Here is a 16480-nt window from a genome sequence, read left to right as displayed (position 1 = left end):
TGATTGTGTCGTGCAAGTATTTTCACGTTACATCCTTGGGCACTATCTTTAGACAGGCAGCTGCTCCCCGTTGCTAGAGAAGGTCTTCAGTTTCCATTCTGCGCTTTACCAGCTGCAGGTGGCATTCATTGGAAACCCAGTGTTTTATTTCCAACAACAAAAAACAAAAATTGCTGGAGACACTCTATCAGCATCTGTGGAGAGAGAGCAGAGTTAATGTTTTAAGTTGACCCTTCTTCAGAACTAATTTTAGCTCAGGAAAGTTTGCTGAAGATGGGGTTGGTGTGAAGAACAAACAAGAGGTACAGGTGGAGCCCAGAGAGAGAGAGGGAGAGGGAGGGAGAGAGAGAGAGAGAGAGAGAGAGAGAGAGAGAACAGTTTGGCAGACAAAAGTAGATCAACAGGAGGAAGAACACAGCAAGCTAGGCAGTATATGGAAGAAAGGAGAAGTCAACGTTTCAGGTATTACCCTTCTTCCTAGCCCCCTGTTTGTCTACCTCGGATACCAGCACCTGCAGTTTTTTTGTCTCTTGGCAGACAAAAGAATGGGTAAAGCTCAGCCTGGGGGAATCAATAGCTGCTATTGGATTGTTCGTTGTTGCAGTTTGTGTGATAACAAGGTCTGAATAGTGGGGTGTTGGGGTAAGGACATGGGAGAAGGTGCTCAAACCCTAACATTATTGAACTCGATTTTGAGTACTGAAGGTTGCAAAGATCCCGAGCGGAAAATGAATTGCCGTTCTTTGAGCTTGTGCTGCACTTCACTGGGGGAAGTGATGGCCTACTGGTATTATCATTGGACTGTTAATCTGGGGACTAGGGTTCGAATCCTGATGATAGTGGAATTTGAATTCAATAAATATCTGGAATTAACAATCTAATGATGACTATGAATCCATTGTCGATTGTTGGGGAAGAAAAAACCCATCTGGCAACCTAATGTGCTTTTCGGGAACTAAGTTGCCATCTTTACCTGGACTGGTCTCCACATGATTCCAGATCCACAGTAATGTGGTTAACTCTTAACTGCCCTCTGGGCAATTTGGCATGGGCTATAAATGTTGCCTAGCCAGTAACACCTTTGTCCCATAAATGAACAAAGAATAGAAGCCTGAAACAGAGACATTGGCCAGGGAACGTTGTTTCAGAGATAGTAGGAACTGCAGATGCTGCAGAATCTGAGATAACAACGTGTAGAACTGGATGAACACAGCAGGCCAAGCAGCATCAGAGCAGCAGGAAGGCTGACATTTCGGGCCTAGACCTTTCTTGTCTAGGCCCAAAATGTCAATGTTCCTGTTCCTCTGATGCTGCTTGGCCTGCTGTGTTCATCCAGCTCTACACCTTGTTTTCTCTGTTGGCCAGGGAACATGGTGGTGTGTTGAAATGGCAGGGAAAAGGAACCTCAAGGTCATTTTTTGAAGACAAACCAAATCACCCCAAGTGGCAGACAAATAGCTTATATTACCACACCTGGTGGCTTGGCCTGTTTTTAAAAAGAAGCTCCAGCTGCCTCTCGGACATACTGTAACAATAGAGTCTCTTACACATGATTTACAGCATGTAATTAAACAGATACACATTCCATCAGTCACAGAAACTAATCATTCACAGGATGTGAATGTCAATGACTAGGTAAGAACTTATTTCCCACTCTACGTACCCAGAAGGAAATTAAAAGTCAATTACATTGCCATGGGTCTGGTGTCACATATAGGCCAGAGCAGGTAAATTTCCGTCCGAGGAAGGGTGACTGGACCAAAACGTTAATTTTGATTTCTCTTCGCAGTTGCTGCCAGACCTGCTGAGCTTTTCTAGCAGAGCTAATAAGAATTTCCGATGCTGGAGTCAGAGATAGCACAGCGTAGAGCTGGATGAACACAGCAGGCCAGGCGGCACCAGAGGAGCAAGAAAGCCGATTGTTCGGTTCGGGACCATTTTCTGTTTAAGTTTCCTCTCGGTTTCCTTCCCTAAAAGATAGCAATAAAAATCTAATGACATTAGAACTAGGTCATTGCCTCCCTCTCTAATTATCTCTAAAAATCATCATTAGGCTGCATATATTTTTACATCTTATTTTGCTTAATTTCAAGTTGGCTATCTTAACAAGTTTTAGGCTAACAGCTTTACATGTTGAAGTACAGGAAGCTAAGTAGGTCACTGAGCATTGTGATGGCCTACGGAGGTAAAGACATGGTGGTATTGACACTGGGCTAGTAATGTTTGAATTCCACCATGGCAGAAGATGGAATTTGAATTTTAAAAATATGTGCAATTAAAAATCTAATGATGCATAAAGTGGGCAATAAACTAACCAATATACCAAATATGCTGTCTGATAACATCAGTGCCCGACAATGTAAATTTAACAGAAAGTGAGGCAATGTCTTGAACTCTGGGATTACTGGCCATTAATTAAAGGACTGAGCTGCAGGTTAGTGTCACTTTTCTCACTCCCTGTGGACCAGGAGGCACTGGAGATCTCCCTCCCCCAGGTTCTTGACTTCCCTCAATATCTATCTACAGCAAATCCATGGATTACCAGATTTCTTCCACTCAGGTCTCCAGGTCATTAATTGGAAACCCCCCCACCACCCCCCACCAAACCAACCTCCTGGTGCCGAACTATTTTTCAGTTTGTTGTTGACCAGCTGATAGAAATTAGTTCCCGTTATGAATCAACAATTCCAGCAGCATTGAATCTGTAGACCATCAGATCAGACTAAATCATTCTGAACAAAAAAAAGTTGCTGGAAAAACTCAGCAGGTCTGGCAGCAGCTATGGAGGAGAAAAAAGGGTTAATGTTTCAGGTCTGGTGACCCTTCCTCAGAATAAATCATTCTGAAAGCAGGTGAAATACAAAAAAATGGGATTTGAACAGATAGATCTTTGACAATGAGTGTGAACTCAATGGGCTGAAGGACTACTTCCTGCACTGTAAAAACTTTTTGAATCCATGTAACCAGATGCCAATTTATTTACTCAATGTTAGATTTATTTATAGACATCACAATTGTCTGCTTCCTTCCTGACTGACACTCAATGTCCCAGCAGTCTTTCTTTACATTGCCCGGGTTACTTAGTCCATCAATAGCCTTTACCTGTGTGTTCTTAATCTTGATAATGCATTCAACAATGTAATTAACACAGTATTGTAGAAGTTGAATGAAAAGGAGCTTGGACTTTCGGGGTTTTGCCGTTTCATTGTTGCCGTGCAAATACATTTACTTTTAGCTTGAACATCCTGCAGCTGCTATTGCCTTGCGGAGAAAAACACAAGACATTGGCATGAGTCCTATCTTGCTGCTGGTTTGAGTCAAAATAAAAAGACTTTTGAAGGCTAGGGAAAGGGGTAGAAAGCTGTTGTCGTGAGAGATTTCTGAAGATAGATCAATTGCAATGGCTCAGTGATTATCCTTTATAGATGGAACAGGGTCAACGGAAAAGGTCAATTGACCTGACTGGAGCCAGGTTTAGTGGAGTCAGACTGTGGTGGGAGTCGAATATGGATGATAAGTTGCTTGAAATCAATTTCCAGAGGAACAAAGGGGCAGTACAACCTGGGAAAGTAGATGGGTTCTGAGTAAGGAAAAATCCGAGATAAGACAGAAAGCTCACACACAAGGTTGGGAGGCTTAAATGCGAGAGAGAGAGAGAGAGAGAGAGAAAACACATACTATGGTTCATCTTTCATGTATATGGGTGGGGTCTCATATTCAGACTGAAAAGACTGAAATCACAAGCAGTTAAATAAGGTAGCATGATTTAATAAGGCTGCGCTTGAGAAACAATCCCCAAGAGATAAAAATCAGAAAGGCAGTTCTGATGTTAAAGGTTCGCAGACTGCAAAAGTGAAAGAATATGAATGAATGGGACTGAAGAATCACCTTGGGATGGTTCCAGGAGAATTGAATGCCTATTTAAAGGAAAGTGTGAAGTGCATTTGTGACTTGTGTTTTTGTCTGTACTTAAAATAAATATGAAAAGTTCTGTGATAACAAAATGTGGAGCTGGAGGAGCGCAGCAGGCCAGGCAGCATCAGAGGAGCAGGAAAGTTGATGTTTCAGGTTGGGGGACCCTTCTTCAGAAAAACAGAAAGACCCTTCTGAAGAAGAGCCCTGACCCAAAACGTCAACTTTCCTGCTCCTCTGATGCTGCCTAGCCTGCTGTTCTCCTCCAGCTCCACATTGTGTTATCTCTAACTCCAGCATCTGTAATTTTTACTATCTATGAAAAGCTCTGTTTTGCAATTTAATATATACGTGGCCTTCAAAGATGGTGTTTCGACAGTTGTGCTTTTAATTCTTTTGTTGCAGGTGTGTTGCTTACATGCCAAAATAAATATTTAAAAAGTCAAACTATATGGAAGTTATTGGAAACAGAAAGTTAGAGTTGTGTGTCAAGGGTGGGTGCTGTTCAGCGAATCAGCCCATTACATCGAAACCTTGGACATCGTCAATATTCTATAAACTGCAACAAGGCAACAAGATTTTGTACAAATGTAGCTCCTTTAAGGTAGCAAAACATAGAAATTGTAGAATCCCTACAGTGTAGAAGCAGGCCATTCAGCCCATTCAGTCCAAACAGGCTGAATCAAAATGGAGTTGGAGGGTGAAATAAAATACTGTATCCCCTGTGGTGCCCACTTCTCTCCAAAGGCATTGAGAACATTGATGGATGTCATATGCTCCCTCTCCGATGATACTCGGGCACAAATGTCACAGTTGAAGAGGGGCGGGCAGTCAGCAGAAATGACCCCTTCACAGCCCACTGACCTGTTTAAAGCCAGCCTGGCTAAGCCCAGGAGCAGCCCTCAAGGATGTTCTGTAATCTGCCCACACCCCTCTCCACCGGGTGCCCAAAGATCAGGAGCGTGGGTCTGAAATGCAGCCAAAAACACAGTAGGCTTTTCAAATTGGTAAAAAGGGAGTGCAGATGTCCACAATTGATATACAAGTGTTTCATGGACTCCACAGTGCCGCAAAACAAACGGTGAAGCTGGGAGTCCATGAATTGCTGCAATCTGCAGTTTTCACAGACTGCTGACCCCTCCACGCTTCGCTGCAGGTCACTCAAGGAAAATGGGGGGACTCCCACGTAGAGAGCCCTCTGCTGGTAATACCCACCACCCGGTGGCAAATACGCATGTCAAAGTGTGTCTGGGTGGCGGACAAAGGAATCAAGGTGGATGGCAAGCTAATAAATAAATAAAAACCTCTTTCCCAGGAGAACGACACACCACACCTACCCAAGAGGCAGCGAGCTCCTGAAGGAATGGTAACTATCATTTTTGTTAAGTTATTAACCTATTTTTCCACAATCAACCTGTTCATACCTGTTCTTACATACCTCTGGAGCAAGTCAGACTTGAACCAGGGTCTTTTAGTTCAGCGGTTAGGGATACTACTAAATGTGCTGCAAGGGGACCCTTAGTTGTATGTGAGGTAACAAAGTGTAGAGCTGGATGAACACAGCAGGCCAAACAGAACCAGAGGAACAGGAAGGCTGACGTTTTGGACCTAGACCCTTCTTCAGAAATAGTGGAGGGGAAGGGATTCTGAAATCAATAGGGAGAGAGGGGGAGGAGGATAGAGATGGATAGAGGAGAAGATAGGTTTTCTGTAGGTGCTTACCCACTTCACCTGTGAGGGCAATCGGTAAATCTACCTCTCATCCCTTTCAGGCATAAATTGTAATCGTTCACTGTTTATATAAAATGCTTTTCCTCATATTGTCTGTTCCAAACACTTTAAAGATGTATTCCCTGGTTCTCAAGCATTCCGCCAATACACAAAGCTTCCCTCTGTAAATAGACAAACGTTATTTGCACAAAAGGTTAAAAGTGAGATGCCTGGTCAGGTGGTGGGTGGAAGACTGTCTATCCAACAATGCAAATCAACATTCTTGTTAGCAGCGTGTCCAACAAGTGCCAGGAGGAAAAGCCCAATCCCTTATCTTACAAATTGATTTCACTTTTTATTGCTTACTTATTTTCTGTCAGCCCGGCTTGCATGTGAACCCACTTAGTCGATTTTTAACTGAGAATTTTCTTAACTGATTGCGCACATTACTACTTTATTGCAGGAGTACCCCTCCCTGTGCTTTTTGAAGTGACGCCATAGCTTCTTGTATTACCTCTGCTCTCTGCACGCCAAGCATTGTTCCATCCCACTGTAGGATATTTTGTATTTCTGACTAGACGTCACAGCACTTTGAATGCCAAAGGGTTGATGCTATGTACATGTTGCAACCTGCAGCTATTGCCTTTGTGCTCAGAAAAGAATTGCCTTGGCCAACAGAGATTGATCTGTGGGTAAATTCAAACATTTCTCCTTTCAAAGTGTGCTGAGGTATATGAGGGAGCAACAGAGGAACGTTGCAAGTGATGAAAATGCTCCTATCAAACTATTTGCTCCTTTGCCCACTTTGCAATCTCCAGTTTCTAGATTTCACTCACAGAGGGTGGTCCATTTCCAGGAAATATTGAAAAGAATTCTCAGCTGCTTCTGGATTAAATGCTAATTAAGTGATTTTAATCTGCACATAGACCGGGCAAATCAAATTAGCCACAATGCCATAGAGGAAGAATTCTTGGAGTGTATACAGGATGGCTTTCTTGACCCGATATGTGGAAGAACCAACTCAAGGCCAGGCCATCTTAGACTGGGTTCTGTTTAATGAGAAAGGAATCATTGTCAATCCAGCTGTGTGAGATCCCCTGGGGAAGAGTGACCATAACATAATAGAAGTTTTTATTAAAATGGAGAGTAACATAGACATAGAACATTACAGCACAGTACAGGCCCTTCAGCCCTCGATGTTGTGCCGACCTGTCATACCGATCTCAAGCCCATCTAACCTACACTATTCCATGTACGTCCATATGCTTATCCAATGACAACTTAAATGCACCTAGATTTGGCGAATCTACTACCGTAGTAAGGAGTTGATTTGGAGGCTAAAGTGCCAAATCTTAATAAAAGAAACTATGAAGATATGAGGCATGTGTTGGCCTGGAGGGCTACTTAAAGGGATGACAGTGGATAGGCAATGACAAACATTCAAGGAACACATAGGAGAACTGCAACAACTGATTATTCCTGTCCAGCACAAAAGTAAAATTGGTAAGAGGGCCAATCCATGGTTTACAAAGGAAATCAGTGATAGTATAGATCCAAGGAGGAAGCATACAGATTGGCCAACAAGAATAATATGTCTGAGGATTGGGAGCGGTTTAGAATTCAACAAAGAAGGAGCAAGAGATTGATTAAGAAGGGCAAAATAGATGACAAAAGTAAGTTTGCAGGGAATATAAAGACTGACACTAAGATTTTCTGTAGGTATGTGAAGAGAACGTAATTTGTAAAGACAAATACAGATCCCCTACAGACAGAAGGGGGGAATGTATAACAGGGGACAAAGAAATGGCTGAGCAACTGAATACATACTTTGGTTCTGTCTTCACAGAACAGAACACAATTCAGATACCAGAAATGTTGGAGAATGCAAGATTTAGTGAGAGGCAAGAATTGAGGGAGATCAATATTTGTAGAGATATGATTCTGGGAAAATCGTTGGGATTGAAGATGGATAAATCTCAAGGACCTGATAATCTACATGCCAGAGTACTTAAGGAAGGGACTGTAGAAATAGTGGAGGCATTGGTGGTCATCTTCCTGGATTCTATGGACTCTGGAACAGTCCCTGCAGGTTGGAGGGTAGCTAATGTCTCTCCGATATTCAAAAAGGGAGGTAGAGGGGCTAGAGGGAGTTATAGATCAGTAAGGCTAACAGTAGTGGGGAAAATTCTCAAATCCATTATCAAGGACCTTAAAGCAGATCTGATAGAAAACAGTGACAGGATCAGACTGAGTCAGCATGGATTTATGAAGGAGAAATCATGCTTGACAAATCTGTTGGAATTCTATGAAGATGTAACTAGTTGAATTGACAAGGGGGAGCCAGTCAATGTGGTATATTTAGGCTTTCAGAAAGTGCTTGACAAAGTCCCACATAAGAGATTATTGTGCAAGATTAAAATGCATGAGACTGGGGGAAGTGCATTGAGAAGGATAGAAATCTGGTTGGCAAACAGGAAACAAAGAGTATGGATTAATTGGTCCTTTTCAAATTGACAAGCAGTAACTAGTGGGGTGCCACAGGGATCAGTGCTGGAACTCCAGCTATTCACAATATATATTAATGATTTAGATGAGGCAGCACGGTCAATGGTTAGCACTGCTGCCTCACAGAACCAGGGGCTCGGGTTCAATTCCACCCTCGGATGACTGTTTGTGTGGAGTTTGCACATTCTCTCCGTGTCAGTGTGGGTTTCTTCTGGGGGCTCTGGTTTCCTCTCACAGCCCAAAGATGGGCAGGTGAGGTGGATTGGCCATGCTAAATTGCCCGTAGTGTTCAGGAATGTGTAGATGAGATGGGTTATAGGGGAGATGGGTCTGGGTAGGATACTCTGAGAGTTGGGGTGGGCTTGTTGGGCTGAAGGGCCTGTTTTCACACTGTGAGGATTCTAAATCTAAATCTCAAAGTTTGCAGATTATACCATGTTGGGTGGGAGGGTAAACTATGATGAAGATGCGGAGATCCTTCAGCACGGTCTGGACAGGTTGGGTGAGTGGGACAATCAATAGCAGATGAAGTATAATTTGGATAAATGTAAGGTTATTCATTTTGGAAGTGTGCACCAGTCGTTGAAGGTATGCATGCTGGTGCAACAAGTGGTAAAGAAGGCAAATAGTATGTTGGCCTTCACTGTGAAAAGTTTCGAGTACAGGAGTAGGGATATGTTGTTGTGGTTATCCAAGGCTTTGATGAAGCCACACTAGGAATATTGTGTGGAATTTTGGACTCCTTTTCCAAGGAAGGATGCTCTTGCTCTCAAAGGAGTGCAGCAAAGGTTTACCAGGCTGATTCCAGGGATGGCGGGTCTGATGTATGACGTGAGATTTACTAGGGATTGTTTTTGCTAGAGTTCAGCCAAATGAGGGGGGAATCTCATAGAGACTTATAAAATTAGGAATAGATGGGGTAGATCCAGGGAGGATGTTCCTGATGGTGGGTCCAGAACTACGGGTCACTGTCTGTGGATTTAGGGTAGACTATTTAGGACAGAGATAAGGAGAAATTTCTTCACCCACAGAGTTCTGAGCCTGTGGAATTCATTACCACAGGAAGTAGTGGATGTCAAAACATTGAATATACTCAAACAGTGACTAGATTTAGCACTTGGAGTGAATGGGATCAAAGGATATAGGGATAAAGCAGGATTAGGCTATTGAGTTGAAAAATCAGCCATAATTGCTATGAATGGTGGAACAGGCTCAAAGGGCTGAATGGCCTCCTCCTGCACCTATTTTCCATGTATGCTTGTGTAAAAGGAGAGCATTCTGTTTTGTCTGGCCTATTGTTTTCTATCTTTCTGAGGCATTGGCCTGGGACTCACCATATATGAGCATGGTGGAAACAGAGCTAATAAGTGACACTCAAAGTAAATTGGCAAGGTACTACTTTAGCCTGGCTGCTTTGAGCTTCTCCAGATGGTTCCCCTGTACGATCTTTAAAATATTGTCCAGAGCAATTGTGCTACGATGATACTAGATGACAGCTGTAAGTTGTTGGACTGTGATTTATGTTTCACACAGCTCACTAACAGAATGAGGTCTCGTGTGCTTTGGCTTTGGATGCAACTGTATTCATTTCAGGCTCTCACAATGATTTTAATCTCTTAAATCTAAAGTGAAAGCAAATCATCTAATTTAATCTGAAAAATGATTCTTGACAGTGCCAAGGTTGTACTCCAGAACAGGTTGTTGAGTTGGTTTGAGTTAATCATACGTACTACTTTGAGTATAAGCATGGCCCAACCTATTGACTAATTTAGAACTATTGATTTGATTGTCCTAGCAATGTGAAGGGCCGTTGGATTTGAAACATTAACTCTCATTCCGACTTACAGATACTCCCAGTCCTGCTGAGTTTCTCCAGCAATTTTGTTTTTTAGTGTGTTTCAGATCTCCAGCAACCACCATTTTTTGTTTATTTTAGCTCACATAGTACATTGCCTGGTAAAACAGAGAGAAGGTAAAGTGACATTGATCTCACCAGCTACTTTCTATTTGCATAAAAACTGAAAGAACTGCAGATGTTGTAAATCAGGAACAAAAAGAGAAGTTGCTGGAAAAGCTCAGCAGGTTTTGCAGCATCTGTGAAGAAAAAATCAGAGTTGATGTTTCTGGAATTGTGTTCTAAGGGTTGCTGGACCTGAAACTTTAACTTTGATTTTTTTCTTCACAGATGCTGCCAGACATGCTGAGATTTTCCAGCAACTTCTGTTTTTGTACTTTTTGTCTGCACCTGGACTTTGTGCCTTTGTGTCCAACTTTGATTTTAGGATGAATAAAAGAAAGAACCTGTATTTGTACTGAAACTTGCACATCCTTAGGGTGTTCCAATTGTTTCGTAGCCAATGAAGATCTTTTTGAAGTGGGTTCACTGTGGTGGAGTAAGGGTAACTTGCTTATGTGGTTAGCATCTTATTCAGAATAATGCAAACAGAGCATAGTTCAATCGCTATTCCAGCTGGTGGAGATGTGGGAGCCGCTCTGTAGCAACATCACTGCATAGATCATAGTTTGCCAGCCTTTGAATAAAAAGCGTAGTACCGAGAAAGGAACCTTGTGTTTTAATAGAGATTACACCACAGCTGACAGGAAACTGCCATCAACAGCAATGAGTTAAATACGTAATCACTTTTCCGATATTTGGTTAAGGAGTAATCAGTGGCCAGAACAACATTAAGAATTGTTCAGTTCCTCTATGAACTCATGCTATTGTGACAATGCTGTGGCTTTAAGGGGTTATTTTGTTTTGTTTTGAAGAGAGGTTTTAAGAAAGAGGTGACGAGCTGTCTACTAGGAGATCCAATGAAGTAACAGCTTGTGAGGGGAGAGATAATGGGAACTGCAGATGCTGGAGAATCCAAGATAACAAAGTGTAGGGCTGGATGAACACAGCAGGCCAAGCAGCATCTCAGGAGCACAAAAGCTGAATGACGTTTTGGGCCTCGACCCTTCATCAGAAAAGGGGGATGGGGAGAGGATCCTGAACCTCTCCCCATCTCCCTTTTCTGATGAAGGGTCTAGGCCTGAAACATCAGCCTTTGTGCTCCTAAGATCCTGCTTGGCCTGCTGTGTTCATCCAGCTCCACACTTTGTTAGCTTGTGAAGCCTTGGGATTTTTTTTTAAAAATGGAACTATAGAAGTGGCTTGGATGGGTGTGGCCAGCTTTCACAGACTGGGATTTCTATCTTTTTTTTAATAGTTCTTAGGTTTAGCTTTAAACAGTTGCAGTCGTGGGCTTGAAGAAGTAGAAACGATTTTTCCCTCTTTGGATTACAGTCAAAAGCTGGGGGTTCTCTTCCTAGGCTGCTAGATGCTTGTGAGGCAAAGTCTGTTTTTCTGTATTTGCCTATTTAGGTTGTGTTTATGGGATGTTATTCTTTTGGGACAGTTAATTTAGTAATAGGTACTGTATCTATTATTGTGTTAAGTTTTCCAATAGTCTTAAGTTATCCTAAATTTCTTTTTCTTTGGTTGTACTTTAACTATAATGATTAAATAAATTTGTTTGGCTTAACAGCTGACAGGAAACTGCCATCAACAGCAATGAGTTAAATACGTAATCACTTTTCCAATATTTGGTTAAGGAGTAATCAATGGCCAGAACAACATTAAGAATTGTTCAGTTCCTCTATGAACTCGTGCTATTGTGACAATGCTGTGGCTTTAAGGGGTTATTTTGTTTTTTTTTGAAGAGAGGTTTTAAGAAAGAAGCGACGAGCTGTCTACTAGGAGATCCAATGAAGTAAACAGCTTGTGAGGGGAGAGATAATGGGAACTGCAGATGCTGGAGAATCCAAGATAACAAAGTGTGAAGCTGGATGAACACAGCAGGCCAAGCAGCATCTCAGGAGCACAAAGGCTGACGTTTTGGGCCTCGACCCTTCATCAGAAAAGGGGGATGGGGAGAAGATGTTATTCTTTTGGGACAGTTAATTTAGTAATAGGTATTGTATCTATTATTGTGTTAAGTTTTCCAATAGTCTTAAGTTATCCTGAATTTCTTTTTCTTTGGTTGTACTTTAACTATAATGATTAAATAAATTGGTTTGGCTTAACGTCGAGTAGTTTGATGACTCACATTATATATGGAACATAGCACTTCACATTCGCCTGGAAAATAAGAAAAGTTGGTGTCTACCTTCTTAAAGTATTTTTGAGGGGCTCTGGTCTGGTCCATAATGCTATTAAGTCTTTTATATCCAGCTGAGTAGGTAAACAGATTGGAGTGAAAAATTGATAACTCCAACAGTGCAGCACTCCCTCTTTGGAGATGAACATAGAACGTTTAAATTCAGAGAGCTGTACCAGAGACTCACTGACAAGTGGAGATCCAGTTCTGCAGATCCAATGTTGAAATGTGTTGATTCTAATGCATTAAACACGTGTGATAACTTATGGGAAAGAAGAATAAATTACCATCCTAAACTCGATTCATAATTATTGCTGAAGAAACTCAGAACGAGTCTAATGAAAAACATTAACCTTGTCTTTCTCCCTCCACAGATGCTACCAGATCTGCTGAGTTTCTCCATCATTTTCCATTTTTGTTTCACATTTCCAGCATTCACCGTTCTTTGTTTTTATTACATAGTTATTGCTGTTTAATGCAACAAAAGACATTTGGTCTTACACTCATCAGGATAGAATCAGAACAGTACCAAATATCAAATGAAGCAACAACTTCTTCTCCAGTAGAAAAGGGTTCTGATTGTTGACAATTCAACACAGATTGGTTGAGATGTTGCCATGGTAAATGTATCTGGGAAACACTGTCCCCCACACTTCAATTTAATTCCAAAAAAGCACAAAGTTTTTCACGTTCCTTTATGCTGCAGAAGGCTGAGCTCTGCATTTGAATATTACTAGCTCCCAGACAACGTTAAGTGCCAACACATTGAGAGCCCAACAAACAATATTAAATTTGTTATTAATGTAATTCTTATCACAGTCAGGAATGTTTAGCAACGCTGCCCAATTACAGAATCACATTGAACATTAGGCATTATCTTTTGGGTTTTGCAAGAATGGCTATTTGAGCATAATATGCTCATGCTATTTGTAAGATCTTATTGATTATAACCTACTTGCCATTTTTGACTACACAATTTGCAGAAGTGGCAAGACACTGTATCAACACAAGGCTCTTTCAAATTCATGGAATGAGTGAATTTCCTTATGAGGAGATGCAAGACAAGCTATACCTATAATCCTCAGGTGTCAGAGGTGACCTAAGGTCTTGTGGAGACTTGACCAGGAAGGTGACAATTGACATTGGATTCAATGTCATCATTCGATTCTTAATTCCAGATTTTTTTTCACTGAATTCAAATTCTATATCTGCTGTGGCAGGACTTAAAACTGGGTTACCAGAATGTATTCTGGGTCTCTGGATTAACAACCCAGTGAAATTACCACTAGGCCACTGCCTCCACCATGATGTATCTCATAGAATTCCTACAGTGCAGATAGAGAGCATTCAGGACATTGTGTCTCCACTGACCCTCCAAAGAGCATCCATCGGACCCTCCTCCCACATCCCTGTAACCCTGCATTTGCCACAGCTAATCTAGGCTCTACAGTGCAATTTAGCACAGGCCAATGAACCTAACCCACAGATGTTTGGCCTGTGGGAGGAAACCAGAGCACCCAAAAGAAACCCACACAGACAGAGAGAGCGTGTGTAAACTTCACACAGACAATCACCCAAGGCTGGAATCAAACCCAGGCCCCTATCACCGTGCCTGAGTCACTTCCGACACACATTGTTTCATACTACATGAAAACCTGTGTACACATTCTGCATTACTTTTCTTTACCCGATTGATCATTTCTGGTACTTTCCGTGGGTTTAGTGTGCCTTGTGCCATGGAGGCATTCAAAACACAGTGAAAGATGGATCAGTGCTAAATGGAAAGAGAGGAATCAAGAAAAGTACTTGAGAGGGAGACCTATTTACAAATTGAAAAGACACATAAAACACTTCCACAAACATGGACCCTCACAGATACCCAACACACTTTGACACATTCACATACACATGCAGCGACATAAACAAATGATTTATTGCATTTCAAAATCTGAGTCACATGCTATTTGTATAATACATTGATCAAGACCTTCTTGCATTATCTTCTTAGGGTGCTTCATGACTTACAAGCTTTTGTGATCCACTCGCACATATGGGAACAAGGAATTGAATTGTAGCAAACTGCACAATGAATGTTCCAAGCAGCATGACCTTTAGAAATCTAGGCTTTATTTGATAATCAAAACATGCAGAGTCATGATCTGTTTGCACTTTTTATAAATAGGGTTTCTTTGGACTTTTGCAATTTCAATGATTTCCCGGAAGGCTTTCCATTGCTTCTCATCCCTTATTAGCCTGATGTTGTTCTTTTTATGTAATCTGTGTTTGATGAGCTGCAGGACCTGTTTGTAAACAATCAGCTGATTTGTTTACCCAACTTGATGTAGTTTCATGACAACAAAGTGTGGAGCTGGATGAACACAGCAGGCCAAGCAGCATCTCAGGAGCACAAAAGCTGACATTTCGGGCCCAGACCCTTCATCAGAGAGGGGGATGGGGTGAGGGTTCTGGAATAAATAGGGAGAGAGGGGGAGGCGGACCGAAGATGGAGAGAAAAGAAGATGGGGGAGAGGAGAGTATAGGGGGGGAGGTAGGGAGGGGATAGGTCAGTCCAGGGAAGACGGACAGGTCAAGGAGGTGGGATGAGGTTAGTAGGTAGGAAATGGAGGTGCGGCTTGAGTTGGGAGGAAGGGATGGGTGAGAGGAAGAACAGGTTGCAGAGTTCCCAAGCGGAATATGACTTGCTGTTCCTGCAACCTTCGGGTGGCATCATTGTGGTACTGCAGGAGGCCCATGATGGACATGTCATCTAAAGAATGGGAGGGGGAGTGGAAATGGTTCACGACTGGGAGGTGCAGTTGTTTATTGCGAACCGAGCGGAGGTGTTCTGCAAAGCGGTCCCCAAACCTCTGCTTGGTTTCCCCAATGTAGAGGAAGCCACACCGGATACAATGGATACAGTATACCACATTGGCAGATGTGAACCTCTGCTTAATGTGGAAAGTCATCTTGGGGCCTGGGATGGGGGTGAGGGAGGAGGAATGGGGACAAGTGTAGCACTTCCTGCGGTTGCAGGGGAAGGTGACGGGTGTGGTGGGGTTGGAGGGCAGTGTGGAGCAAACAAGGGAGTCACGGAGAGAGTGGTCTCTCTGGAAGACTCCATCTTAGGAAACCAGCTAGTAACTGATGTCCATTTCAAGCCCACTGACTCCCACAGCTACCTAGAATACACTTCCTCCCACCCAGCCTCCTGCAAAAATTCCATGCCCTATTCCCAATTCCTCTGCCTCCGCCGCATATGCTCCCAGGATGAGGCATTCCACTCGTGCACATCCCAGATGGCCAAGTTCTTCAAGGACTGCAAATTTCCCCCCACAGTTGTCGAGGACGCCCTTGACCGCGTCTCCCGCATTTCCCGCAACACATCCCTCAAACCCCGCCCCCACCACAACCGCCCTAAGAGGATCCCCCTTGTTCTCACACACCACCCCACCAACCTCCGGATACAACGCATCATCCTCCGACACTTCCGCCATCTACAATCCAACCCCACCACCCAAGACATTTTTCCATCCCCACCCTTGTCTGCCTTCCAGAGAGACCACTCTCTCCGTGACTCCCTTGTTCGCTCCACGCTGTCCTCCAACCCCACCACACCCGGCACCTTCCCCTGCAACCGCAGGAAGTGCTACACCTGCCCCCACACCTCCTCCCTCACCCCCATCCCAGGCCCCAAGATGACTTTCCATATTAAGCAGAGGTTCACATCTGCCAATGTGGTATACTGTATCCATTGTACCCGGTGTGGCTTCCTCTACATTGGGGAAACCAAGCGGAGGCTTGGGGACCGCTTTGCAGAACACCTCCGCTCGGTTCGCAATAAACAACTGCACCTCCCAGTCACAAACCATTTTAACTCCCCCTCCCATTCTTCAGACGACATGTCCATCATGGGCGTCCTGCAGTGCCACAAGGATGCCACTCGAAAGTTGCAGGAACAGCAAGTCATATTCCGCTTGGGAACCCTGCAGCCCAATGGTATCAATGTGGACTTCACCAGCTTCAAAATCTCCCCTTTCCCCCACCGCATCCCAAAACCAGCCCAGTTCGTCCCCTCCCCCCACTGCATCACACAACCAGCCCAGCTCATCCCCTCTCCCCACTGCATCCCAAAACCAGCCCAGCCTGTCTCTGCCTCCCTAACCTGTTCTTCCTCTCACCCATCCCTTCCTCCCACCTCAAGCCGCACCTCC

At 43.2% G+C, this 16480-nt stretch overlaps 1 long non-coding RNA gene across 1 annotated transcript; it reads left to right on the top strand.

Moving 5' to 3' along the window:
• The first annotated feature begins 375 nt into the window (after nt 1-375).
• Nucleotides 376-12112, top strand: LOC125451042 (uncharacterized). Its single transcript, XR_007247197.2, has 3 exons — nt 376-462; nt 5228-5278; nt 11833-12112. It is a non-coding gene; the product is annotated as an uncharacterized LOC125451042 (long non-coding RNA).
• Nucleotides 12113-16480: the final 4368 nt, after the last annotated feature.

Source organism: Stegostoma tigrinum, chromosome 3 (assembly GCF_030684315.1).
Source record: "Stegostoma tigrinum isolate sSteTig4 chromosome 3, sSteTig4.hap1, whole genome shotgun sequence".
Classification (NCBI taxonomy): Eukaryota; Metazoa; Chordata; class Chondrichthyes; order Orectolobiformes; family Stegostomatidae; genus Stegostoma; species Stegostoma tigrinum.
This window is presented reverse-complemented; position numbering and strand designations above follow the sequence as displayed.